Source organism: Phacochoerus africanus, chromosome 15 (genome assembly GCF_016906955.1).
Source record: "Phacochoerus africanus isolate WHEZ1 chromosome 15, ROS_Pafr_v1, whole genome shotgun sequence".
Classification (NCBI taxonomy): Eukaryota; Metazoa; Chordata; class Mammalia; order Artiodactyla; family Suidae; genus Phacochoerus; species Phacochoerus africanus.
In genome coordinates, this window is record NC_062558.1 from 1550420 (window position 1) to 1577864 (window position 27445).

At 48.0% G+C, this 27445-nt stretch overlaps 1 long non-coding RNA gene across 1 annotated transcript in view; it reads left to right on the forward strand.

The window, feature by feature from the left end:
* The first annotated feature begins 24796 nt into the window (after positions 1-24796).
* LOC125116050 (uncharacterized) overlaps positions 24797-27445 on the forward strand; it is a 55252-nt gene continuing 52603 nt past the window's right edge. Inside the window, exon 1 of the long non-coding RNA XR_007132238.1 lies at positions 24797-25178. This is a non-coding gene — a long non-coding RNA (uncharacterized LOC125116050). The remainder of the gene's footprint in view (positions 25179-27445) is intronic.

Here is a 27445-nt window from a genome sequence, read left to right on the forward strand (position 1 = left end):
GGTGGATGAGCTAATGGAATGCTGTTATGATTTCCTAAGATGGTGAAGGCCAGATAAGGAACAGATTTGTTGGGTGGAAGTCTATGTTATACTTGACACGTCTTTGAGGAATGGCTCTTCAGTGAAAAGTAGCCATCAGGACTGGCCTCGACATGGGAAGCAGAATGGTTTGGGGGAGAAGTTGAGAAGAGGAACGTGGAGAAAGCAGATTGTAAGCTCCTGCAGTGGTCTAGTTTCTAGGAGTGATACAGGCTGGACTTGGAGCAGGGGGTGGAGGGGAATGACGGCTGGAGGTAAGAAGAGGAGGGGAGATAGTTGAGAGAGATTTTAGGTATCAACTTTCAGGATGGTGTTGCCTTGGCTAAGGGGCTGTGTCAGGAGGGAGATGTTTTGGCTTGACTCAGTGGGTGGAAAGATAACCCCTGCAATAGATAAGAATTGAAGAGAGCCAAGCTTAGGGGGAACAAACATGAGTTTGACTTTGGACAAGTCGAGTTCAACACATATCTTCCATCACTTTTGGGAATTGTATAGTATTGTGGTACTAAGCCCAAACTAGGGGTAAGGTCTTATTTCTACCAAGTTAAATAACTCCCTCTCCCTTTTACAAAAGAGTCTTTATTACTTTTTCTAACCATAAAACAATACATAGGTATCATAAAGCATTCAAGAAACCCAAAAAATAAAAGAAGATAAATCTGACCAAGAAATAATGAATAGTAATATTTGAGGTTTTCTAAACACATACACATGGAACACTTTACTTATATATTTTATAATAGTTTTGTTCTTTTTTAAAAAACTTAATATACTTAATATACGGTGTTCCCTGGGTTGTTAAACATACCTCCATAAAATACTATTTAAAGGTGTCATGATCTTCTTTAAAGCTTAGGAAGCAGAAACACAAAATTGGTCCCTGCTCCCCCCTCAGCCCTGTTCTGGGGCTGCTCCACGCTGTTCTTCATCCCTTATGTATTTTATGAGATATGGTGACATTTCGTACTTGGGAAGTGTATTGTTCTACCCAAGTATCAAGGTCACATGACCAAAGTTACAATTCAAGGAAACTGACAGCGTGAGAAAACGTTCTTGGAAATAGGCTGAGGTCTGGAGGTGAGCATGGCCCATGAGTAATGATCGCTGACCAGCAATGACCTCACTCTGGGGTGAGTCCCTCTTCCCCCCACTCATCCTCCCTTCTTCACTTTTATTTCCTCACTAAATGCCTACAGCCTTAAAAGTAAATGGGTAAAAGGAAAGTGAGCAGAAGGAGTTCCTGTGGTGGCTCGGTTACCCACAAACCCGACTAGTAACCTGGCTTGCTCAGTAGGTTAAGGATCCGGCGTTGCCGTGAGCTGTGGTGTAGGTCACAGACGCAGCTCGGATCCTGTGTGGCTGTGGCTGTGGCTGTGGTGTAGACTGGCAGCTGTAGCTCTGGTTCGGCCCCTAGCCTGGGAACTTCCCCGTGATGCATGTGTGGCTGTTAAAAAAGAAAGAAAGAAAAAAGAAAAGTAAGCATAGAGTAGACATTGGAGTGGCCCAGAAAGAATCAGGCTGTACGACCAGCCCCTGGGCTATATCCTCTCTAGAGCAGGGCGGATTTGTATGTTTTTCCTGCCCAGCTGGCAATAGAAAGCTCGTGTCTGGTTCCAGGTGACGTAGAGAAGCATGAGAGGAGGTGAAGGGAGGACGCCCACTGAGAGCAGTGGTGGGAGAGGAGGGTGGGCGGAGAGGATGCAGAGAGAGGAGGGAGGGTGACTCATCTCCCCCCAGGCCCCTCAGCCTTGCTCCGGGAAGCATTCAGGTGGGCCCCTTGAAGGGGGAAGTCAGCCGGCTTCACAGCACAGGAAAAGGGGTTTCCAGGGCTGTTGTCAATACGAGTGTGTCCTCTGTTCCCAATGAGTGGGAGGGCACCATGAGAGAGAGCACAGGCGGAGCTTTGTGATTGAATGAGATGAAATTTGCGATTAAGAATGCATGATCTTTAGTAGTTAGCTTTGATTAGGGAAACAGAACGGTGATATGGGATAAGGAGAACCTTGTATGTGAGAGAACCTTGGAGTCTAGGCAGGTGTAGGAAACCCTGGGGCAAGAATGACAGTTTAGGAGAGTTCAGCTTGAGGATCAGAAAACTAGACAGGAACCACAAGGAGGAAGTCTGTGATCTCATGTCCCCTCTGTGGCTCAGGCTGGTGGCTGGCCTGCAGTCACTGAGGCCTTTGGAAAGAACTGCTTCAAACATGGGTGGAGGAAGAATAAGACACACTTGAACCTAGGAGGGGAAATGCAGGGACCCCTAGGAGCAAACTGGGACCTACGAGAGCAAAGTGGGCATCCATGCATCTCATGCACTGCATCTGACCCCAAAGATGCAGGGATCTGCAGGAAAGACTGGAGCCCCTTTGCCATGAGCTTGTCCACTTACCTGGCCCAGGGCTCCCACATTTTACAAATCAAGGAAGTGTTTTGTCGTAGATTATTTCAAGTTATAGATGTGACACACGTAAGAGTAAACTATCTGTAAAATTTGAGGAAACCCTGAGATACACAGGCACACACACAGATTGGACAATACTGAATTACCTCTCACCCTTTTGGGATGTCCAAATATTGTTGCAAAAGAAATGTGTATAGCCATTGAATATCTAAAGAGATACAGATCTACAATTAAATCTAAACAACTGGAAATCAAAGACACATGTCAGAGTGTGGGTGGGATGTAATTCACTGTAACATTTTTGGAAGACCATTCTTCCATAGCTATCAAATTTAGGAATGCATATGACATTAATCCTGCAGATTCCATGAGTTAAAATACACTTGAAATGAATTTGGCCTGTACAAATCCTTCTCCTCCTGAAACAGTATGTTTAACTGTGAGACTGTTTTTTTTTTTTTCCCATAATTTTTTGAAAAATTCAATTCTAGAAACCATCGAAAAGTCCATATCTAAGGGGCTGATTAAATAAATTGTTACAGCCGTAAAATGAAATATTAGTGACTTAAAAAAGCGAAGTGGAGATCTTTTTTGTGTTGATTGGAAAATGTTTGGGATATATTATTGATTAAAATAGAAAGTTGAACAGTATGGATTATATATAGACAAATACTTATTCAACTTTATAAAGGGTGTGTGTATGTAAGGTTTGCATGATGTGCATTTTATGGAAAAGACACACAAGAAAATGTCAATGCTGCTTTTCCTAGGTGGAAAGGAGAATTTTAGCTTTCAATTTTATAATCTTCTGTACCTTTTGAATTTTTGACAACCAACATTTACTACTTTAAAAACAGCGATAACAAAATATAGTAGAAAAATACCTAGTGTGTGGAAGTGATTTAAATAAGTGATATTTTCACTCCATAACCTTTGTCTTTCCAGTGGCCTGCCATGAAAAACGTGCATTTTCCTTCCACACTTTTGTGCACATTACAGGCTATCTATTTAACCATCTCTTGATCATCTGTCTCCATCCTCAATCTGTCACTTATCTATAATCTGTCTATCCTCAAAGGAAATGATACTACCCATGCTATTCTACAAACCTTTTTTTTTTTTTTTTCCAAAGAACCATGGACCTGGACTATCTTTCTAGTCAGTTCAGGCACATCTGTCTCATCCATTTCAATGTCTCCCTGGGATTTTCAATATGGTGGTAGCCAGATACATCCTTGGAAATAATTAGAAAACATTCTTAATGAAAGAATACTGAATGGTGAGTTTGCCATGGTTTTCTACTGCACATCTGAGCTGAGTGCAGGTGCTCTGGGCTGCGGGGTCCCAGGTGAGACTTCTGAGAGCAGAGAGTTGACCTTAGCCAAGTGAAGAGCCCTATCACTTTTGGTTTCCCTCCCGCCTGGCGTTGGCACCAGAGACATATGCTTCCTGCAGCTCTCCAAATATGGCTCTTCACTGTCTCCCCAAGGAGCATATAGGGTAGAGGAAAGAAGAATTTGAAATAACTGCTAGCTAAGAAATGGGAAAGTCTTTCCTTGAGTCCCCTTGTCCCCCTGGGGAAGGTGAGGAGGGGGAGACTGGACAGGGACCCGAAGGGAGGAGCCCCAAGGCAGCCACTGAAGATTATCACTTAGATACAGATGTGAGCTTCTTCTGCCCCTTCTGTCTTTTGGGACAGTCCAGACCTTGTAGGCCACAACCACAGAATGCCTGGTCATTCCCCCTGTGGGGCTGTGACAGTCAGGGAACCAAGATGCCAGGCAGGAATTCTGCAAGTCACAGATGCCCCCGTAATCTGTACCGCTTGGGAAGTTTCACCCCCACATCTGTGAACCCTGGCCGCTGGGGCAGTTCTCCCCCAGGGACACAGTCCTGCTTCCCCTCTGTGATGTTGGGGTTAGCAACAGCCAGGTCACAGCAGGTCACAGCTTCCCTTCCTGGAGTTAACTCCTTTTCTGTCCATCCAATACCTCTTCCTGTTGGGGTCATGCCGGGCACTCTTGTGAGTTCCTGCTTTTAGTCTTTATCTTTGCCTTGTCCAGTCTGGAAGTAAGGCCTTTTCTCGGCTCATTGACTCTGATTTTACATTCTGCTGGGAAGGAAGAGCAAGTCATTGCTGGCAGTCAGGAGGACCCCAGGGCAGGGAAGCTGACCCCATGGCCAGGGAGCAAGAACAGAGGGGCTCAACTCCTTCCTCTTGGTGTTATTGGATTGAGTGAAGAGGAGGAAACAGGCTGCCCTACCGGGAGCTCTGTATCCTTGCTGTGGCCTGGCTCTGTGCCCCTAGAAGAGCAGGACCACTCCATGGCTTTGACCTTAGTTCCCACTTCCTAGAAGGATTTGTGGTCTTGGAACATGGGGTTACCGATGTAATTGGGCTGTTTGTTTGACTGTTTCTGAATCTTGCATCCTACAGTATTGATTCTCATATTCAGTGCTTGTTTGGTGAGGATTTTCCCACCAAATTTCCCCTGCATCCCTTCTTTATAATTATACCCAAGTGGTCTCAGTTTGACCCACCTTGCCTCTCTATTCCTTTAACATGTAGGTGTTGGTGGCTTTGTGGCCGCCATGGAGAATGCGGTCACCTCTCTAGGGCAGCTGAGTTGGGCTTCTTTGGTGCTGCAGTCAGAATCCTTCCTGTAATTCCAGGCAAGACCTCTTCTGTCATCCTGCTTCTTACTGGTCATCAATGGGTCCTGCTGAAAGCAGGTATTTGAATAAAGCCAGTGGGTACTGACAACCCTTAGCAAATTCCTCGAAGGCAATGCCAACTTGGAAGGGACATGGAGTAGACGTGGGGAAACTTGGAGGGATTGGCTGCACTCTCCAGGGTCAGCACTGACCCCCTTACAAGTTTATTTCTGCTCCTATGAAGTTGTGCTCTGCCATTGCGAATACCAGCCTTCCCAGGACAGGTCAGAAGATGTGCAAGAGGATTCTGTGCAGAGGCTCTTGATGGACCCGTCCTGAAAGTGGTGAGCACACCCCTACTCACATTCCAGCTGCAAAGGAGCCTGGGAGGGTGGGCTGACTATGTGTAGCACAAGGAAGGAAGCCTGGCACAGGCGACCTGGGTACAGATTCTGGTTCCACCCTTGCGTTTGGCAACTCCCCGTCTCCAGGTCTTATTCCCTGGGCTGCTGAACGTGGAGGACTGGGCTGGATGGCTTTTAGGCTCCTTCCTGATTCCTCTGTCTGTGAGAACTCTTTCTTGTGTGATGGAACTGCTCTTCCAAAGTCTGCTGATTTTCTGCTCCCACATGAGGTTCTCTAAACCAGCTCAATCTTCAGAGTTAGCCCCAAAGCATTGCAGCAGGTGAAGACTATTTCAGAAGTACCTTGTCCCTAGTGGTAAGGAGACTTGGAAGGATCTGGAAAGGGGTGCTTACCTGTGGGCTGCCCAGCACCTGAGAGTGTGCAAGGCCTCTTTGCAGCCCTCAGGAACCAGCATGGTGTTGGTAGTGTGTGTATGGACAGGCTTGTTGAATGAATGAAGACACCTGCCTCCACCACCATCAGCCCACTGGAAACTGGGGGGGTGTTTGTAGGTACCAGCTGGTCATATGACAACCATGGCCCCTGATGTCCTCTGCTTACCAGAACCAGGAAGGGCCAGCTGAAGTCACTCTATGATATGAAGCTGAGTCTTTGGTTTTGGTTGTATGCAGGTATACTAGTTTCTGTCTTTCATAGTTTCTTTAATAATGTACAAGATAAAGTAATACATGGCTGTGGTAATAGGGTAAGCCACCCAGATGTGGAAGGGAGCGTTAATGAATATTAATCCCTGTCTCTCTCTTCCTCTATTTCAAATGATTAAGGGGCCAAAGTCAACAGGTTAATGTGAACTTTCCCTTAAGTTTTCTCTTCTTGCCCCAAAGAAAGCATTTTGACCTCTCCATACATGTTGTATGTAGATTTACAAAGAGACACGGAAAAAAAAAAAAAAGAGAGACACGGAGATAGAGTCTTTTATTCCTTTATAAAAATAAAGCTCTGAGATATTAACTGTTTTGATAAATTTTTTTGCACTTAAAAATATATTGTGGGAATTCCTGTTGTAGCTCAGTTAAGAACCAGAGTGTCCACCAGGATGCAGGTTAGATCCCTGTCCTCACTCCGTGAGCCAAGGATCTGGTGTGGCAAGCTGCAGTGTAGACCGCAGATGCGGCTCGGATCCGATGTTGCTGCGGCTGTGGCATAGGCTGGGAGCTGCAGCTCTGATTCACCCCCAGCCTGGGAACTTGCATATGCCGCAGAAGGGCCCCTAAAAAGAAATGCACACACATATAAGCCTGCCTTACTCTTTTTCTTCATTAAATAATTTCATATCATGGGTCGTCATAATTCCTTCAAACATCTTCCCATCAATGATCATTTAAGTGCAGCCAGAACCCTGCTGTGGAGAAAGTTACCGTGGTAAACATTCTTATTTATTTCTAAGAAATAGCCACTTGGTTTTTTGTTGTTGTTTGTTTGTTTGTTGGTTGGTTTTTAGGGCCACAGCTGTGGCATATGGAGGTTCCCAAGCTGGGGTCCAAGTGGAGCTGTAGCCACCGGCCTACACCACAGCCACAGCAACACGGGGTCCAAACCACGTCTTCAGCCTACACCATAGCTCACGGCAATGCCAGATCCTTAACCTACTGAGACCAGGAATTGAACCTGTATCCTCATGGATACTAACTAGTTGGGTTCATTACTGCTGAGCTACAGCAGGAACTCCAGAAATAGCCGCTTTTATTTCTTAAGAACTCTTCTAGAACTAGGAATGCTGGTCAAGGGATTTTAGCAAATTTTGCCCATTTACACCCTGGAAAGTTACTGAAATTGATCTTCTCACTCATGGTATATGAAGACATATTTTTCCACACTCTCATCAATATAGGTTGTTACAATTGAAAAAAAAATTGCCAATTGGGTTAACAAAAAAAGATGCCTCACTATTGTTTCAATTTGAACTTTCCCGGATACTGCAAATTTATTACCCCTTGTATGCAATGGTTAATGTCTTTAACGGGTCATTTGCACGGCTTTTGTGAATTTGCAGACGGTTCTTGGCCCCCTTATTAATTGTAGGAGTGAGTTATTACACTACCAATTCTTTTCTCTCTTTCTCTTCAATGTGCAAAAGGAGTTTTCAGTCCAGCTTTTTAAAAATATTTTATTTATTGTGGTTTTTGGTATAAAGAATTATGACAATATTCAATTCTTTCAATTATTAAGTTTTTAAATTAAAAAAAAAAAAGTTGTGAATTTTTTCCCTCCATGGCTCCTGGGTTTCCTGCCCTGCTTAGGAAGCCTCTCTTACCATTTACTATTTGATCTGAGCTCGTACTGCTCACGGGCTGTATCCGTGTTTATACTGCGCTCTAGGCACAGCTTCTCCATAACACCTGCGTGATCTACACAGGAGGGAGCCGCTCACAAGGGGGCCGTCCACCTAGACGATTGTTCTTGGTGGCTCCACCCAGGCCGGGCCAAATCAGGATGTGACCTCATTCCTTCTGAATTTTCTTTCCACAAGACCAAGTGGCTGGGTGTGGCTGCTCCTTCCACTGTTGAATTCTTCCAGGCATTGCATAAAGGAAAGAGCTCACGGAACAGGTTCTTGTCCTAAGGCTGTTTGGAAAATTCATGGACTTTTTTGGGAAAGAAGTCTCTTCTTTTTCTAAATAAGGGGGAAGAAAGCCAGAATTATCAGTGCAGGCGAGGTTCTCACGCAATGTACAAATTCCTTAATTTTTTTTTTTCTTCTATTTGGTAGGAGCTGGCAGTAGGACGATAGCATGAATTCCAAGTTGGATTCCCTCTGCCTCCTGCCCCAGGTGGCCCAAGCTAAGTGCACGGCTCACAGTGACACCTGCCAGGTCTACTCTGCCGTGCTGGTGCCAGCACTAGTTCCTATTGGGAGCCCCACTCCGGGTCCCATCCAAAGGGCTGATTTTGCCAGCACAGGGGTTTGCTGTTTTCCTCAGGGTAGCATGCACAGAGGTAGGAAGGCTGCACGCTTCTCCACTAAAGACACGGAGGTCCATATTTCAGAGTTTTTAAACGAGAATCTCCTGTTAGGTTGCTGCCACGTGATCTATCTACAGTGACACACTAGCCTTTGGCAACGATTCTGAAGTGCAGCCTGTAGGTTCGCAGCAGGACCCTCCAGCTGGAAGAGCCCCGAGTTTGAGTCCTGCACACCTCATTGACAGCTCTGTGCCCTGATCGTAGAGTGGCACTTGGCCCATGGCAGGTGCCACCACATACTGTGGTGTGAATAAATGAGTGAGGGTTAATGCCTCTCTCATAGGATATGGGGCTCAGAAAGACGATGCCTGTGTTAAGTCCAGCACCACCCTGCATGGACTGCATCCAAACACCACGCGGACCCTGTCACCTGGGCCCTGCCTTTACCTCACCCCTCAGCACACATCCTTCCCTCTGGTCCTGTTCCAGTGTAGACACCCCATCCATCCACCCCAGTGCTGCAGTATCACAGAAGAAAGCAAACTATTGTTAACACCATCTCTTTCCAAGTACAAAAGTGTGCAAAAGTAAAACAACGTATACTTTTAAGAATATGTATGTTTGTAGTAAAACATTAGAAAAAAAAGCAAGGGAATGATGGCAAAACCAAATATCTAGGAAATAAAACAGAAAGAAGCAGCCCCAGGATTTGGGGACATGGCAGGTGGGATGGCAGGGACAGAGTCTGGGCTGGATGATAGGAGGGTAAGCTCTACCCATCTTACTGGTACAGGCACTGGGTGTAGGGGTGTGACATGCCCCAGACTGCAGAGTTAGGTGGTGGCAGGTCTGGGTTCAAGCTGACATTTGTTTGGCTTCCAAGCTCATCACTCCCTCCAGGAACCGGGAACCTGTCATCCATAAAGCTGTGTGCAAGGATTAGCTCATCTGGGGTCGGGTGGAGAGTGACACAAGGAGACAGCGGGCAGGGAGGATGACCAGTGTCCAGGATGGAAACTTCAGAAGGACCAGAGAGAAAGGAAAGAGACCTGGAGAGAGTGTATGGTCTGAGAAGCCCACGTTGGGGGAGCAGAGCAAGGGGGTGTGGGCAACAGTGTGAAACAGAGCAGATCACGGGACCACTGCTGTGGACTGAATGTGCCCCCTCCAAATCAAATGTTGAAGCTGAACCCCCAGTGTGACTGTATCTGAAGACAAGATTTTTTTTTTTTTTTTTTTGCTTTTGAGGGTGGTGCCTGTAGCACATAGAAGTTCCCAGGCTAAGGGTGAAAGCAGAGCTGCAGCTGCCAACCTACACCACAGCCACAGCAACATGGGATTCAAACCATGTCTGCGACCTACACCACAGCTCACCGCAACACCAGATCCTTAACCCACTGAGTGAGGCCGGGGATGGAACCCGCATCGTCGTGGACATGAGTCGAGTTTGTTACCACTGGGCCCCAAGGGGAACTCCTGAAGACAAGATTTTTTAGGAAGTAATTCATGTCACATGAGGTAATAAGAGTGGGGTCCTGATTTGCTAAGTCCGGTAGCTTAGAGAAGAAGAAGAGCCAGCAAAGCTCTCTCTCTCTGCCATATGTGAGCGAACAGCTAGAAGACGGCCATCTGCGAGCCAGAAAGAGAGCTCTCGCCAGAAACTGACCCTGGGGACACCTTGACCTTGACCTTCCAGCCTCCATTACTGTGAGAAATAACTTTCTGTTGTTTATGCCTCGAGGTTTGTGGTATTTTGTTATGGCAGCCCGAGCAGACTAACTCTGGGGGCTGGGGGGGTGGAAGTATCACTGGGGCAGAGATGGCCTGGAGTCTCCTACGTGAACTTCCAGAATCTGGACAGTCGTTCAGGAAACATCCTTGGTGAACAGATGAGAGAGAGAGTGAAAGAACCTGGTCCACTTCCAGCAAGCCGTCCCTCTTGATGGCAGGGATGAGGTCTGCGAACAAGAAGACAAGCGTACTTGGACCTCTAGTTTGGCCTCTCAGAGGGAGGAAGAAATCAAGCACATGTCTCTTCATCCTCATCCTCTACAACAAAGGGTGCCTCTGGCATACCAGCCCTGTCTTCTCAAGGCAGTGACCTTAAATAACCACTGTACATACTGGTTTCCAAATGCAGAGTTGGGCTGCAAAGGCCAAGTTGTCCTTTCATTGCCCTCTTGCAATGGAATGATTGCAAATGTCCCATCCCCAAGCAACATGGCATTTGTCCTCAAAAGTAGGACAGAACCTTGTTGGGAAGAGCAGTTTCTGGGTCATTGCCCCGAGAGCCTCGGTCAGCATGGTCACCACGTGAGCAGAGCCACAGCCATCAGCAGGGACGGCTTGGTGGATGTAGTCCAGGTTCTTTCAAACTTGAATGTCGACAGAAATTCGATATTCAAAAGTGGTGCCACAGGAAGTGGCATCTCCCTATTACTAATAGACACCACAAGGTGGGTTTAATCTGTCCAATCAGGCAGAGTCTAGGATTACAGCCACATGCGAAGTGAAAAGGTGGAAACCTTCAGAAATGTGACATTTTTGCATCCTTCATACTCATTAAAAAGATATTTCAAAGTCCCTGCTGTGACACAGTGGGTTAAGGATCTGGTGTTGCTGCAGCTGTGGTCTAGGTTGTAGCTGCAGCTCAGATTTGATCCCTGGCCTGGGAACTTCCATGTGCCTTGGGTACGGCCAAAAAAGAGAGAAAAAGATATTTCAAGTAAAGTGGGAAGTGCATATCACACTTATTTGTGATCAGATGCAAGAGCTTTCAATTATGGAAACACTACCTCCTTCCTTTTTTTTTTTGGATTCCACTTTTAAAACTGAAAAATTAATCTTTTCCTTGAGAATTGGGTCTTAAGGGGGGCAACATCACAGCAAGAATTTATTTGCAAGGAATAAGCTTCATTTTTAAAGCCTGCTTTGAAAATATCTTGGTATTTTGAGGACCCTTTAGTTAAACTCTTTGCTCTTCCATTTTAAAAATTTTTTTAATTTTAATTTTTTATTTTTTTAAATTACTCCATGAATTTTACTGCATTTATAGGTGTACAACAATCATCACAACCAAATTTTATGGCACTTTCATCCCAAACCCTCAGTGCATCCCTCCACCCCCCAACCTGTCTCATTTGGAAACCATAAGTTTTTCAAAGTCTATGAGTCGGGGAGTTCCCGTTGTGGCGCAGTGGTTAACGAATCCGACTAGGAACCATGAGGTTGCGGGTTCGGTCCCTGCCCTTGCTCAGTGGGTTAACGATCCGGCGTTGCCGTGAGCTGTGGTGTAGGTTGCAGACGCGGCTCGGATCCCGCGTTGCTGTGGCTCTGGCGTAGGCCGGTGGCTACAGCTCCGATTCGACCCCTAGCCTGGGAACCTCCATATGCCGCGGGAGCGACCCAAGAAATAGCAACAACAACAAAAGATAAAAAAAAAAAAGAAAGTCTATGAGTCAGTATCTGTTGTGCAAAGAAGTTCATTGTGTCCTTTTTTAGATTCTGCATGTAAGTGATAGCATTTGATGTTGGTGTCTCATTGTGTGACTGATTTCACTCAGCATGATAATTTCTAGGGCCATCCATGTTTCTGCAAATGCCATTATTTCTTTCCTTTTAATGGCTGAGTAATATTCCATTGTGTATATGTACCACATCTTTTTCATCCACTCTTCTGTTGATGGACATTTAGGTTGTTTCCATGTCTTGGTTATTGCAAATAGCACTGCAATGAACATTGGAGTACATGTGTCTTTTTCAGTCATGGTTTTCTCTGGATTGATGCCCCAGGGTGGGATTGCCGGATCAAATGGTAGTTCTATTTTTAGTTTTCTGAGGAATCTCCTTGGCCTCCCATTTATCCAGGAACATTTGCTTGTCCTTGGATGTGACATTCACAAAGGAGCACTTCAGGCATTGCAAGCATAGATATACCTCCAAATAATAAAAAACTCTGTTATTATCAGGGTATTGTTCAACATAAATGGCATTTTATTTTGCTAATCTTTTAGTAAAACAAACAAGTAATGGGTGGCCAACACATTTGGGAGCTGTGTTATCTTTTGATTAATCCAAATGGTGACTCTCCAGACCATTCCCCAAAGGCAGCCTGCACCTAAGGAGCAGGACGCACACGGTTTGGTCGGCGTGCCTGAGGAGCGCCTGTGTCTCCAGCTCCTTCCCCCCAGTGGGCTGGGCTTTGAGTGAGGGTGCAGCTGGTGCAGCTGGCAGGGCTATTGATCCTCTCAGGCCCCTCGTTTCAGGCAAAGCCTGCCTGCCTCACCCTTGGCTGGGTAGTCCCCAGTCCAGCTGGAGGCGGGGACAGAAACATTTGCGGGGCCCAGGTCTGTCTGTTTGCTCTCGGAGCCAGACTGGCCTGTTCCTTGCAGGTCTCCTGGGAGGCTGTGGCTTCCTTGAATTTCTGATTAACTCTTCCTTGACTGAGTTTATGGGGGATCCTGGGCATCCGCACTGGGGAACACTGTCCTTGGCTTTGCATCCCACCAATGCCACACCGCACATACCATATACAACACACACAGCACACCACATGCACACATATCACACCACATACATAAACATTGCACCACACACACCACACACCACATGTGCGCATACCACACCATATACACAAACACCACTCCACACACACGTCCTAACACCACACCACATACACACATACACACACCACATTTATACTCCACACCCCACACCACCTGCACAAACACCATACCCCAAAGGCCACACCACACACACAAGCGTTAAACTACACACAAAACATTACACGCACAATGCACCACACACCCCATACCACGTGCACAAACACTGCAACACACACAGCATACCATGTGCACATATTACACACCACATGCACAAACACCACACCACATACACACCCTATATACCACATATACACCATACCTCATGCATGCATACTACACCACACACACACACACACACACACACACACCACGTACACACCCCACATACCACATCACATGCACATATAAAACACCACATGAACAAACACCACACCACATACACACCCTACACGCTACACTATACACCCCCACATATCACATCACACGCATACACGCCACACATACACACACACACTCTCCCTCTCCCTCCAATGCACACTGCACATCTCCCACACCTGCAGTCCACCCTCTGTTTTCTTATTGGCTCCCTGGCCCTTAGCATCAAAGCGATTCCCGAGGCAAAGCCTGCAAGGTTTCCTCCCCAGAAAGGGCCCTTCCTGAGGACGCTGAGAATAAGGGAACACATCAGTCTGTTTTTCCGGCCCGTTGTTCATTCCCCGCGTTTCTGACATCTGTGATGCACCAGACCTTCCAAGTCCTGCAAGGGGGTGGGGTGGGGGCTGAGAGCGTGGGCACAGCCTGCTTCCATTCAGCCTGCAGCCTGGGTGTGGGGCGTGGCGAGAACATGAAAATCACAGCCATGGACACGAGGAAGAGGGCTAAGACCCACAACCCTGGAGGAGGAGACGTGTGAGGGGAGCTGATGGCAGGAGAAGCACAGCCGTGACTGTGCCTGCAGAGGGTGGAGGACAGCGGGGGAGAGGGGGGGGTCCATGGTGGGACAGGGCCCAGAATCCAGGATGAGGAAGGCCTGGGGCTGCCTGCGGTGGTGCTAGGAGTCTGAGGGTCCTGTATGCAAGGTCATCCCTCCCTGGAGGTAGAGGTGGTGACGAGGGGGCATGGGGGGGGGGGGTTCTGGAAGCTTGGAGATGAGCACAGAGGTGGAAAGCCCAGTGGGGATGGAGGGGCTGAGGTTGGAAGGGGAGGGTCCTGGGCCTGCACAGAGATCAGCAACTGGGAAGGACAGGGCCAAGGTCATGGTCTGCTTTTAATTTCACTTTTCTCAACTTATGGTTTGAAATGATTTTGGATGTACAGGAGAGCTGCAAGGATCGAGTTTGCATATACAATCTACTTGGGTTCCTTCATGTTAGCATCTTCCATCAGCACAGTCCATTTGCCAAAACTGAGAAATCTTCAGTGGTGAATACTGCTAGTTAAACCACAGACTCTGTCTGGACCCCCTTTTCCAATGGGACTCAATCCAGGACACCAGGGCCCATTAAGATATCCTGCTTCCCCATCTCCCCCCAGAAAAAGAATTCTGTCCCTAATCTTGACACTTTGGAAGAGTTCTGGTCAGTTATTCTGTAGAATTTTCCCCAAGGCTGAGTTTGATGCTTATCATGATTAGATCATGGCCGAGGAGTTTTGTGCAGATACCACGGAGGGGAGGTGCCCTTCTCACCACTCGCTATGGGCGCCTGTGTAATTTCAACTAGATTTCTTCCTGTGCCTGTTGGTTAAGGGTGTCTGCCAGGTTTCTCCACTGGCCAGTGACTTTCCTTTGCTTTCTTTCTTTTCTTTTTTTTTTGTTAGAAGTGAATGACTGGTCCAACCCAGGCTCAAGAGGAGAGAAGTGAAACACCAGCTCCTAGAAGGGCAGGGTCCAGAATGTGTGGGATGCTGTTAAATCCACCACAGTAATTATGAATGCTGTTCACAGTGTTTTGTTATTATTATTATTATTATTGTTCTAGTTTAGAGGTTGCCTTTCTTTCTATAACTAGGTGGCAATTTTATCTGTCAGTCCCAGGGAAGACGTCTACCCCATCCAGATATAGAACTAGGAGGAAGGCTGATTCATAGCTATGGAACGTGTGCTTGCAAAGACCTAGGACTTGAACTCAGGAACCGCTGATTGACCACGCCCATGCCCCCCTTCCTTGTCCTCGCCCCACTAAAATCACAGGAAAGGAGCAAAAGTCTTATCAACTCACAGAGACAAAAGCGCAGATTAAAGCCAGGGGTGACATCACACATTCAGCGGTGACTCAGCTGAGCAGGTACTGACAAGAGGTGGTCCTCTTTCTGGCCATCGGACTGAAAGAGCCAAGGAGACCAAAGGCCAGTGGGGCCAGAGGAGCATCTACCTGGAGCACCTCGCACATTCCCCATCTCACATTACTGTGGCTACCACCACCCAAAGGAGGTAGGCATCAGTTTCCTGGGGCTGCCATAACCAAGGACCACAGAATGGTGGCTGAACAAAGGACATGTATGGTTTCACAGCTCTGGAGGCCAGAAGTCTGAGATCGGGTGTTGGCAGGGCCAGGTTCCCTCCTAAGACACTAAGAAAGGATCTGTCCCAGGACTTTATCCAGCTTTCAGTAGGTTCCTGGCTGGTGGCAGCATAACTCCCAACTTCACAGGGCGTTCTCTCTGCCCAAATTCTTGTAAGGACAGCAGTTTTATAAAATAAGGTCCCCCTTGTGACCCCATTTTAACTAATGACATCTGCAAGGAGCCTATCTCCAAAGAGTGTCACATTCTGAGATGTTGGGCATTAGGACTTCAACATATGAGCTGAGGACAGGGGGCACATGAATCAACTTATAATGTGGTGGCGCGTTTCCTGACGAAAGAACAGAGAATTCCCACATCAGGGACAGCAGAACTAGCAGAGGGCTGGAGAGCGAGCATTGTGTCCCTAAAAGGCAGAATTAAATGAACATCAACCAACAGGACTGTGCACCCTCAGCCCCCTTGCCCCAGGTTTGCTCTCATAGAGAGAGCAGTAGGCTCACCCTAACTTCACCCAGGAAGAAGGTTGGACATTCCCCCCAAAAATCCCAATATTGGCATTTGGCAATATCTCAGTTGAGTCTGGATTATCTCATTGCATCCATCTGTAAGCCCTCCCCAGCCCCCATCTACCCAAAGTATATCCAGCACTATAACGTACCCCTCTGAGATCTAAACGGACAGGTAGGGATCACAGACACTGGAGGGAAAGTGTCTACATGGAAGAAAGAATCAGAAGAGAAAAACCAGAAAGAAAATATATGGAAGAAGCAATTACCAGGGAGCTAAAAGAAAACTGAGAAATAAGAGTTAATATTCTTAGAGATCAAAGATAGGATTGCATCTATATATAAAGAACAGTTATGCTATGGAAACAGAATTAACTAATGGTCAAGAGGGAAGGCAGAATATAATTAGTTTTGATATGAAAGCAAGATCTACCTATCTGCACATGCATCTGTCATCTACTGATCAATCATTTTATCAACCTCTCCATCCATCCATTATCCAGCCAGGCAGCTAGGCATCTCTCAGTCCATCCATCCATCCACCCACCCATCCACCCTCCCAGCCAAATAACCAGCCAGCCACTCATTGTTTATCTACTGATCTATTCTATACAGTCTATTCATTTATCGTCTCTCTCTCCCTCTGTAATCTATCATCTATCCATCTTTCCCCTGAACTCTTTCTTTGAAAATGACTGGATAGTGCCCTTCGGTAGCATGAGGAAGAAAACTAGGTAAGACGGAACTCTGGAAACAGAGGACCCAACACAGAAAATAAGTGGGAATGACTCAGAAGTCTCTAAGAGAATAAAGCTCTTGGTATACTTGGAAACGTTTGGAGGTATTTAAAACATGTTAAAACTTTAAAAACTTTTACTAAGAAGTGCATAGATTTTGGGCAAGTGAAAAGGGAAGGCCATTTTTAACCTCTGGAAAAACCCCATAGAAGTTGTGTGAGAATAGAGGCATGTTTAGTCCATTCCTTGGGAGCTAATGCAGCCCATGCAAATAATGTAAACTCTGTCTGTTGGGAGGGGAGGGCCAGGGGAGGTGGGGCATGGGGGTGACAGAGAGAACGACTTCTCCCCTTCCTTAGTAGAAAGTCAACACCATACTCTAGGATCTTGATTAATCAAGAAAGAGTAGGATTGCATATGACATAGAAATAAGGAAATAAATAGAAAAAAAAAATCCTCAGAAGTTGAAAATTCCTTCCTCTAAGCAGTAGTAGAGGTTTGGGCACCAGGCCCAGTGTTTTTTAAATAGAAGCTACTTAGAACTCTTTGATTTCGCTGTGTGGATGTACTTTGCTAAAAATAGAAACATAATTTTACAGCAGAAAGGCCAGTAGAAGCATGTGTACACACAGCTCCTGGAGGCTTAGAGAAAAGTGAAGGGTTTCTGGCAGGATTTTGTGTTGGCTTTTTACTAGTGAGACGGGCCGAGAGAGTTTTGTGTTTGTGCTGCTCGAGCTGGGAGGAAACGCTTCTTGTTCCTTGGGGCCCACCACTCCATCTGTCACCCTCCCTTTGAAAATGCTTTCGTGACAGGATGCTCACAGTTCTCAACCTTTGCCTTGCTCATTCCTCAGGGGACAACCATGCTGTTCCTTGCAGGGGTGGGCAGCTCAGGAGGCTGGAGAGCCCTTATTAGTGGGTGAGGGAGGAAACATCAATACTCAGTTGGTTCTGATAAACCTGCCATTTTCCAGGGAGGAATTTAATACTTAAGAGATAGAGGGCTGTAGGAACACCCAGCTCTTAGGGTAATGGAGAGTTTGACCATTATTTTCATTATCTACTGAGAGTCTCCTGGTTTCATCACCCTTCCCTCTCACCTCCGTATTTGCTCAGCTGAGGTCCACTCCCTGCACTGGGCTCACCTTTGAGGCCTCCCGGAACGGCTCGCCATGTCCTCCCTCTTGGTTTCCTTATCATGATGTCTTCCAACTGCCCTCCTATCAGAGGAGAGACAATGCCAGTCGGGGACAGGGATGGTAGGCCACCAACTGCCCCCTCCCACACCTGCCTCAGGAAGAGGAGAGACCCAGGACACATAGGGATGTTTTGGGGGTAAAGAGTAAACGGAAGGTGAATGCCAGTGCTGATTGGAGCAGCAAGACTGGAGACTCGTGTTCAGGCTGGAGGCGTCGTGCAGATCCAGAGCAATTACTGCAGTCAAGCAGATGAGGGGTCAGTAAGGAATCCTGACACCTCTTCTACCAGCAAGGAGGATATTTCCTGCCATTTCTGTGTTCTGGTGGATTCTTCATGGTTTTGGCATTCTGGATCCTGGCCACCTTTCCTCCTTTTCAGACACAACTAGCATGGGTCTTACCCAGGTAACTTTGCAGTCTGTGATAGGAGGGCTACAGAAGTGGCCGAGGCTTAGAACCACATTAAAGGAAGCAACCCTTAGGCAAGGTGAATGATTTCTTTGAATGTTCTTCCAAGAGCAGTTGTGTTGACAACATGTTATGCCAAATGAAGTAAATCCCCAGACCTCTGAAATACTCAATGTTTCCAAATTCAAGCCTATTTGGAAAAAAAAAAAAATTTTTTTAAAGGCTGCAAAGAGAGTGCGGAGGTTGGCTGCTCCAACAGGTTGGACAGGGAGCACGGGGCATGGGGTTCAAAAGGGAGCTGGCAGAAGGGATGGGTGCTGCCTCTGGGTAGGTTAGACTCCCTGGGGCTTCCTGGCTGACAGTGATGTGGCTACCCCTGACCGTCCCTGACCTTTAGCCTTGGTGAGGGAAAGATGTCTCTGGTCCAGCACTAGTCAGCTGTGTTTCGGTGATGTGGGAGGGTGGGCCATGGAAACACCTGGCCAAGAGAAGCCCAAGATCAGAGAATCACCCATGCAAAGAGCTCAAGGTTTTAGCAGTGAGCTTTGGGAGAAGTGGACCAGAGTGAGCATGGGAAGGTGATGGAGGATGCCCATCCTGCAGGATGGACTCAGGATAATCCCAACAAGCCCACAAATCCCATGTATTCATCTGCAATGATGGGTGGAGATGTTTCACAAAGGTGCCACTATAGGAAGCTGAGCCCCAAGCAAACCATACACAAGGGGTATTTACAGGCCATGGAGCTCTCATTGGGGAGAAGAGGATGAGGCAGGAAGGGCACTTATAGAACCGGAGCTCCTGCTGTGGAAGAGGGTATTGTACTCATATGCTACAGTGCCTGGAGCTCACACTGAATAAGGGAGAGCCACGCACAAAGGGTATTCATAGAACCTGGAGCTGACTCTGGGGAGGAAGGAACCATGGAACAGCACATGAAGGATGCTGATACGACCTGGGCTTATAGTGGGGAAGAAGCTGGGATGATGGACAGTCAGATCACCAATCAGATATTTCTAACCGCTGGCCTGGGTGGCCAGGCCTGAGCTTGCAAAGAACCCAGCATGTCCATGAAGGTGTGCTGGAGGGGAGGCGGTGGTAGCATCCACCTCTGTGCAGCTACTGGGTAGGGCTGTCTGGTGGTAGCCGGGGGGCTGCCAGACACAGACCCAAGGAGAGCAAGGACATCTTCCATCTGTCCACCAGAGATGTGTGCAGCTTTTGGCTTCCCAGATCTCAGGGCAAAGGCCACTCATGGCCAGCACACCCCTGAAACATGTGGGGAAGAGTAGTCTGGGACAGAAGCCTCCAGCTAGACCAAGGTGAGCACAGAGCAGCAGAGCATCACAGCACTCGGTGTAGGGGGCAGGGCCCGGCACCAGCCTTCCCTCATGGGTCACGCACTCTTCCTGCCTGCTCCTAAATTGGCAGCTTCCCGCTTGTACGAGGAGCAGAGGTAAGTTAGAATGACAGCCTCCTTGACCACTGCACCCCTGTTGTTCCTGAGTATCCTTTTGGGTTACCACTTGAGAGATGGAGGCCAAAGCGTGGGTGCTCTTCTTTTGTGTGTCTCCAGTGCTGGAGAGCCACTGGGCTGCGTGGACACCTCTGGGGAGGTCAACATTCATGTGACTGCCACACTGGAAGGTTAAGAATCAAATGCTCTGTCCCACGTTGCTGTGGCTCTGGTGTAGGCCTGTGGCTAACAGCTCTGATTAGACCCCTAGCCTGGGAACCTCCACATGCCGCAGGAGCGGCCCTAGAAATGGCAAAAAGACCAAAAAAAAAAAAAAAGAATCAAATGCTCTGAAAAGTGTTTCTCCAAATGCAAACCCAGCCCAAGAAAGGATGAGGCTGCAGCGACACAAGCCCACCAGCTAGAATGTTTCCCAACTTTTTCACTTGCAGGGCTAGGGTTCCCTGGAGAGAAAGAGCCAGCTGCGGAGTGTTTGTGTAGGAGGTTGGGACAGGAGGCTGGGGGCCTTGCTGCTTATTGAAGACAATCTGGGGAATCTGAGTTGCCATAAACTCCAGGCTTTGGATCTTAAGGTAATTTGCTGTCCTGGTGAGGTCAACAGGCACGCTTTGATCACAGGCAAAGACTCCTAGATTGTTGTCTACAAAAGCGATTGATTCATCACATCCAGGTCTCAAATGCTAGCCGGGGTCAAACCGAGCCAGGGGTGGCAAAGTGTAGCATTAGCACTGAAGTCACCGCTCAGCCTTCTGCTGCACATCCGTGATTTCTGTAATGCTCCTTCTGAGACAGGTGAATTTGCTCATAACTTTGCAGCATTTACTTGACTCGTGACGGTATTACTTTGTTTGCTGAACTACGTCATCCTTGGGGGAAAAAAGAGCTGGGTGGAAGCCTATACCCAGGTGCCATCACCTCTGGCTGCAAGTCCTGCTTCCTGGAGTGGAGATGAAATGAGACAAAATCCTCGGAAAAGGATAGAGGCAGATGTCCACCCTTGGTCATAGGCATGCAACTCCAGAAATACCTGTCTGTTCTCGCCCTTTCTCCCCTGAAGCCTGTCTGGGGCTCATGCCCTCCTTGCTATACAATATAGGGACCATTGACTCCGTGGGAGCTTTTTTTTTTTTTTTTTTTTTTGTCTTTTTGTTGTTGTTGTTGTTGTTGCTATTTCTTGGGTCGCTCCCGTGGCATATGGAGGTTCCCAGGCTAGGGGTCGAATCGGAGCTGTAGCCACCAGCCTACGCCAGAGCCACAGCAACATGGGATCCGAGCCGCGTCTGCAACCTACGCCACAGCTCACGGCAAGGCCGGATCGTTAACCCACTGAGCAAGGGCAGGGACCGAACCCGCAACCTCATGGTTCCTAGTCGGATTCGTTAACCACTGCGCCAGGATGGGAACTCCCCGGAGCTATTTTATACCTACTTCCTGTTCTGACAGTCATCCTGGGTGACTTCTTTTCTGCCTGCGTCTGTGGTGCCTTTGCCCAGGAAGGGTACCCACAGACACAGGCTGGCTGGTCATCTTTGGAAGTCATTAAACAAACATTACGTCCTTTATCTCAGCATCCAGGACCTCTCTGCCCCGTGGAAATCGGCAGCTATCTCAAGACTACTTCTTTTGTGTTACTAAGATTCTGATATTACTCTGCTAACTTTGGGGGCTATTAGGTGCATGTCATGGAATCCTTCTTAGGTAAAGAGTTGGTGGAGTAAAGTCTGATTGTGTCCGGCAGAGACTGGTACTGATCTACCACAGTGCATTGTTATAATTCATTTACTCATTCATTCATTCAATTAATGTTTCTTTCCTGTCTAACATACATCAGGAATTTTCTTGGAGGAAAAGGCAGTGAGCCATAGAAGGCAGGTTCCTTCCATCATAGAGCATGTGGTCTATTGGGACAGCCAGCTGTGATACTAGTAGGAATAGCCCCATATAATGAGCCCAGGGCTGGTACCCCCAGAATGCAGAGGTCTGGTGGGGCTGGGCAGGGAGCTTCCCAGGAAGGAGCTGAGGGAGGGGAGACAATGCTGGGCAGAGGAAGTGGTCTCTGCAAGGCCCAAGGTGAGGGCTAAGGAACCCAGGGTGGCTGAGCATCAAGTATGAGAGGTGTCTGTGGGTGAGGGAAGCACACAGAGGCCGTGATGATTTGGTCACTTAAAGGTGGTGGGGTCACACCTAAGGTCTGGGGGAACTATCAAGTATTTAATGGTCTAATGGCATGATAAGATTTTTGTCTTAAAAAGTGTCTGGGCACACCGGGCAGAAGGGACTGGTAATGGACAAGTCTGGGGCAGGGCAGCCCATGGCTAGGGCTTCGGGCAGCTGGCCCAGGAGCAGGGTCACTAGGGTGGGGGGAGGTGGGAGGAAGGGAAGGAAGGAAGTCAGGATGGAGAAGGGACAGAGCAACAGAGCGTGGTGACAGGCTGAGTGCATGATTGAGCAGGAGGAGGGGAGGAAAAGGGGAGGCTTCTTGTTTGGGGCTCCAGGTTGTTCTAACCTTGGGGTACAGAGAGATGTTGGGGGTCTGGGCATTGTCCTTTTACAGTCATTCTTTTCCTCTCTGGGTTCCAGCTCCCACAGTGCCTCAGGCTCTCACCTCGGGTTTAGGGTCTTGGAATAGCAGCAAATTTGTGCTGGCTCTGAGTCACCTCAGATTTGTCTGTGAGGGAGTGAGAGGGTCACCTCGGGACCCTACCCTGAGGAGTGACGGACTGCAATGCGGGGATGTGGGTCAGGGTTGGGCACCTGAACACTGAGACCTGACACGTGACCACTCCCGAATCAAGGCGCCGGTTGCTTTAAGACGGGAATGGCATCAGTTGTGTTGATTGTGATGAAAGGTCATTCTTGGAAGTGAGTCGGGAAAGAGCACATACTGTATGAGTCTATTTATATAAAGTACACAACAGACAAAACTAGTCTACGCCGCTCAAAGTCAGGGGAGCTGTTATGCTGGGCTTGGTGCCTGGAAGCCGACACGTGGGGGCTCAGAGTGTTGCGTTTCTTTAGCTGGTGCTGGCTTCCCGGGTGTGTCCAGTTTGTGAAAATTCATCCAGTCATGCATCCCCCTCTCACCTCCCCTTAGACAACTTAAATAAAAATACTTTCCCAAGGCTGACCCTAAATCCCCTGGAAGGTCTCACGTGGTGTGCTTTAGCTGTGTGGACAGGACAGCTGTCTGAACAGGGGCTTGTGGAAAAAATAGAGGCTGAGCCTGTGTGCTGTGGTCAGAGGAGGCTTGGGGGCAGAGGTGATCTGGTCTGGGTGGGGGCGCGGGAGCCCCACACCTGCATCCTTCCCTCCAGGTTGCTCGTTGGAGAAGCCCCGGTGATGCAGGATCGAGAGGTCCCAGGTTCAAGCCTCCTAATGAAGTCCCAGTGGACTTGTAGGTGATGCCCAAGCTGGTGAAGGGAGTCACAGTCTTTTTGAAACAACAGGAAACTTGGGCCAGGTCCCCTCCTTCTAACACCTTAGCCTGCAGAGGTTCTCAGGGAATTCAGCCGGGTAAGGGTCTCCAGCTGAAAATGGTCATGGCTTCATTTAACCACAAGCTAAAAAACAGTGTCTTCAGAGGGAATCCATGGTTCACCTGAAGCAGTCTGAAGGCTCTCAGAAGGGTGTTGGCAGCAGATGTTAGCAGGAGCCTCCGGGGAGTGCAGGGGACCCGCCCAGGGGGCCAAGTTCCTGCCAAGGTTGCTTTTACCCAAAGGGATCTCATCTGAATGGGGACCAGCACAACCGAGCCCGTGCTCGACCTGCAGAGCTGGGATTCTGACCAGCCTATGTGCCTGGGCATCAGGGCTGTGCACAGGGCATTCATGCCTCGTGCATCTGAGCGTTCACCTCACGTGGGTCTGCGGGTGCCTGCCTGGGGGTGCAGTGCACACCCCAGGCACCCATTGATATTTGCTATCACGTCCTTACTTCTGGCACTTTTTCTGCTCCTCGATCCAATGTCTGTTATTCATGCTTGTCTTTCCCCTTAGATAGCAATCACCAAACTGCACTGACCAGGTCTGTTTTCATTCACCATTATATCTCTAGCACCTAGCACCGTCCTGTCCCCTAGAAAGTACCAATAAAGGCTTGTCATTCATCCCAGAGCCGTTTCTTTCCACAGTGTATGCACCTGGGGAAGAAGATTCATGGGAAGTGAATTCCAGAGTGTGGCCTAATTTTGCATTTCTTTCCTCCACGATTGGGAAGACTAGTTTGTTGATGTATCTTGTCCAATCACTTACCCATTGGGTACCTACTAGCCAGGCACTCTGGTCATAGAGAGAGGGAAAAATTCCATTGGTCCTGCCATCACAGGCAAATGGGCCACTTATGGGTGAAGGGATTGAGTCCCCATGATGAAGACACATAAACAGGGGCAGTCGGGGAGTTGTCGCTGTGGCACCGTGGGTTAGGAATCCAACTGCAGTGACTCGGGTCACTGCAGAGGAGCAGATTCGATCCTTAACCTGACCAGCACAGTGGGTTAAGGATCTAGTGTTGCTGCAGCTGTGTTGGAAGTTGCAGCTGTGGCTCTGATTCCATCCTTGGCCTGGGAACTTCCATGTGCCTCGGGTATGACCATAAAAAAGAAAAAAAAAAACAAAAAAAAAAAACAAAAGCAGGGTAGTAGGAATCAAGAGGAATATCTGTGTGGTTAACAGGGAGAGGGGAAAGCCATGTGCAAAGCCATGGAGGTGGACCACAAGGGCACAGACAGGCCGAGGGGATGTGTCATTTCAGTCAGGCTGGTCTTGCGTCAGTGCACGCAAAAGGTGATTAGAGGTCAGAGCAGTAAAGTCAGAGAGCAGCTGACCACGTGTTGCTTCATCCTCTGGGAAGTGAGGAGACCGTGTCCAGCTTTTTGTTTTGGAAACAGGAGGCGGCCAGGCCAGCAGTGTTAGTGGTCCCGTGATAGAGTGGGGGCTGGCCTCACTAGCTGTCCCGGAACGGCTGCTCATACGTCTGGCATCACAGAGACCAGCCTGCCTTACTTTGTCTCGGTTCATGGAATCGTGTTGGCCAGATAGACTGGGAACAAGTGAAGGAGTTGTGTCTTCTCCCTAAACAGAACAGCTTGTAGCTTTGTCATAATTGCTCTGTGCAACCAGCCACTCTACTATCGCGAGTCGAAGTCACAATGCGTGTTATTTAAGGATCCCAGCAGCAGGCACATTCTGGAGTCAACCTGCGTGGAGAGCCCGGCCTCAGAAGGGGTAGGAGTGGAAAAGAAGGGAGTGTGCATGAAGCGGATTTGAGGCTGGAGTGGGCAGGCTACATCATCAATCTGGTAAGCCTCTTATGTGGCTCTAAACCAAGATCAACCACAAGCCCATCTCTCCCCACTGTCCTACCTTACCAGACGACAGTCTCACTCCTTGAACCCTCTGAAGGCCATGGTAGCCTCGAAATCCTCAGCACAGGACACTGGGCAGCCCCTGCTTACCTATCAGAGGTGATACACAAGATGAGACCTCCGTTTCACCCACGTGCATGCAGGCTCATCCATGGATGGCGCCTTGAGCATGTGGCATTCCCTGGTTCCACATCTTGCTTTCATTGTCTTTGATTGGTTGGCTGGGAAATCATCTCTTTCTGAGGGTTTTCTCAGCATGCAGATGCTCTGGTGGCTCTACCTGGGGAGGGAGAAACAGCTGCATGACCCGAGCCAGGCAAAGAAAGCACTCATCAGTCGTCACTGACTTCATCCTTCCCTCATCCTCCCACCATTGTCCAAGACCCTTAGTTGGTCCCGTTTGGATTATATGATAAGGAGAGCTGCCTGCTGCCTTTAAAAATGGGGGGGGGGAGGGAGTGGTGGAGATTAATGGGGCGCCAAAGTCTTTCCCAAGAGGCTGAAGGTTAACTAACTCTTTAGAAGCAGCATCAAAGCCCTTGCTAGGAAAACACCAGCCTCACCTCCAAGCGCACAGTAAGGTAAGGGACTGGAGGGAAGATGGGTGTGGGGGGGGGAGTGGTGTTTTCAGGGGACAGCCAATTTAAGGAAGGGAAGAGGATGGATAAGCAATGAGGTCCTGCTGTAGAGCACAGGGAACCACACATACCTGAGATGGAACATGATGGAGGATAATGTGAGAAAAAGAATGTATACATATTTGTATAATAAAGGTATAATATTGTATAATTATAAATTATAAATGTATAATTTGTATATGAATGTATAATGTGTGTGTATATATTTATTTATTTATTTATTTATACCTGGGTCATTTTGGTGTACAGCAAAAATTGAGACCCCTGTAAATCGACTATAATAAAAAGTAATTAAAAAATGAAAAATAAATTTAAAACATTAAACAAAAAGAAAGGGAAGAGGAAAGTTCACAGTAGAAAGAAAAGACCTGCCTGAGGCTGGGGGGTGGTTTGCTGGTGATCAGAGAGGGAACACTGGGGCTTTGGAGAAGGGAAGGGAGCTTGGACCCCAAGCAGGGACACTTCCTTCCTCTCTCATGCTTCACGGAACTTTGACAAGCACATTCATTAAACAGAAGGTTTCGCCCAAACATCTTCCTTGGTTCCAAGCCAAGGCACATTTTGAGTGAAGCGGCATCCACAGAGCCCAGGGGTTCACTCTCTGACCAAACCGTCCTCAAAACAAGTGAGCAGACTGAGCTGGCCTGAGCACGTGCCAGTACAAAATGTTTCTGTTTTACTAACAACTCCGGTCATTGACCGAAAATGCCTGTGCTCGTGCTGGGTTAGATGCAATTTGCTCTCATCAATACTCGTAATACTAGTGACTTATTTTTAAACTTATTTTTGTCTGTTTGTTTATTACTGTCCAAATTGAAAAAGACTTTGGTACTCATAGCATCTTCTTGTCTGAGATTGAAGCTCATTCTCTAAATCCCCACCAGGGGCCAAGTACGGAGAAATGTTTCTAAAAAGGGTGTGACGAGAGTGGGTGGTGACTCTGTTACTTTTCCTATACAGCCTGAATGAACAAATCACATTCTTACTGGGCACTGTAGGGGACTGGGTTAGGGCACTGCTACCTGCAGTGTTTTCTCCTCCCTGTGGCTGGTCATGGAGAATTCCTCCAACCTCAGATCTCCACTTCACACACAGGAAGTGCAGAATAACTCATTCCCAGGAAAGGCTTAGAAACGAAGGAAATGCGGGGAGTTCCCCTCATGGCTCAGTGGTTAACAAATCTGACTAGGAACCATGAGGTTGCGGGTTCGATCCCTGGCCTTGCTCAGTGGGTTAAGGATCCAGCGCTGCCGTGAGCTGTGGTATAGGTTGCAGATGTGGCTTGGATCCCGCGTTGCTGTGGCTCTGGTGTAGGCTGGCGGCTACAGCTCTGAAATTTGACCCCTATCCTGGGAACCTCCATATGCCACGGGAGCAGCTCAAGAAATGGCAAAAAAGGCAAAAAAAAAAAAAAGAAAGAAAGAAAAGAAACCAAGGAATTGCAATCTTCCTCCACCTCTACCTGCTGCCTGCTGCCTCACCTCCTTGTCACCTGACCCCCCGGAAAAGCCCTGGGTCTGCTGTGAGCACGGCAGCCCCACATGCTCTGGGGAGGGCTCCTCC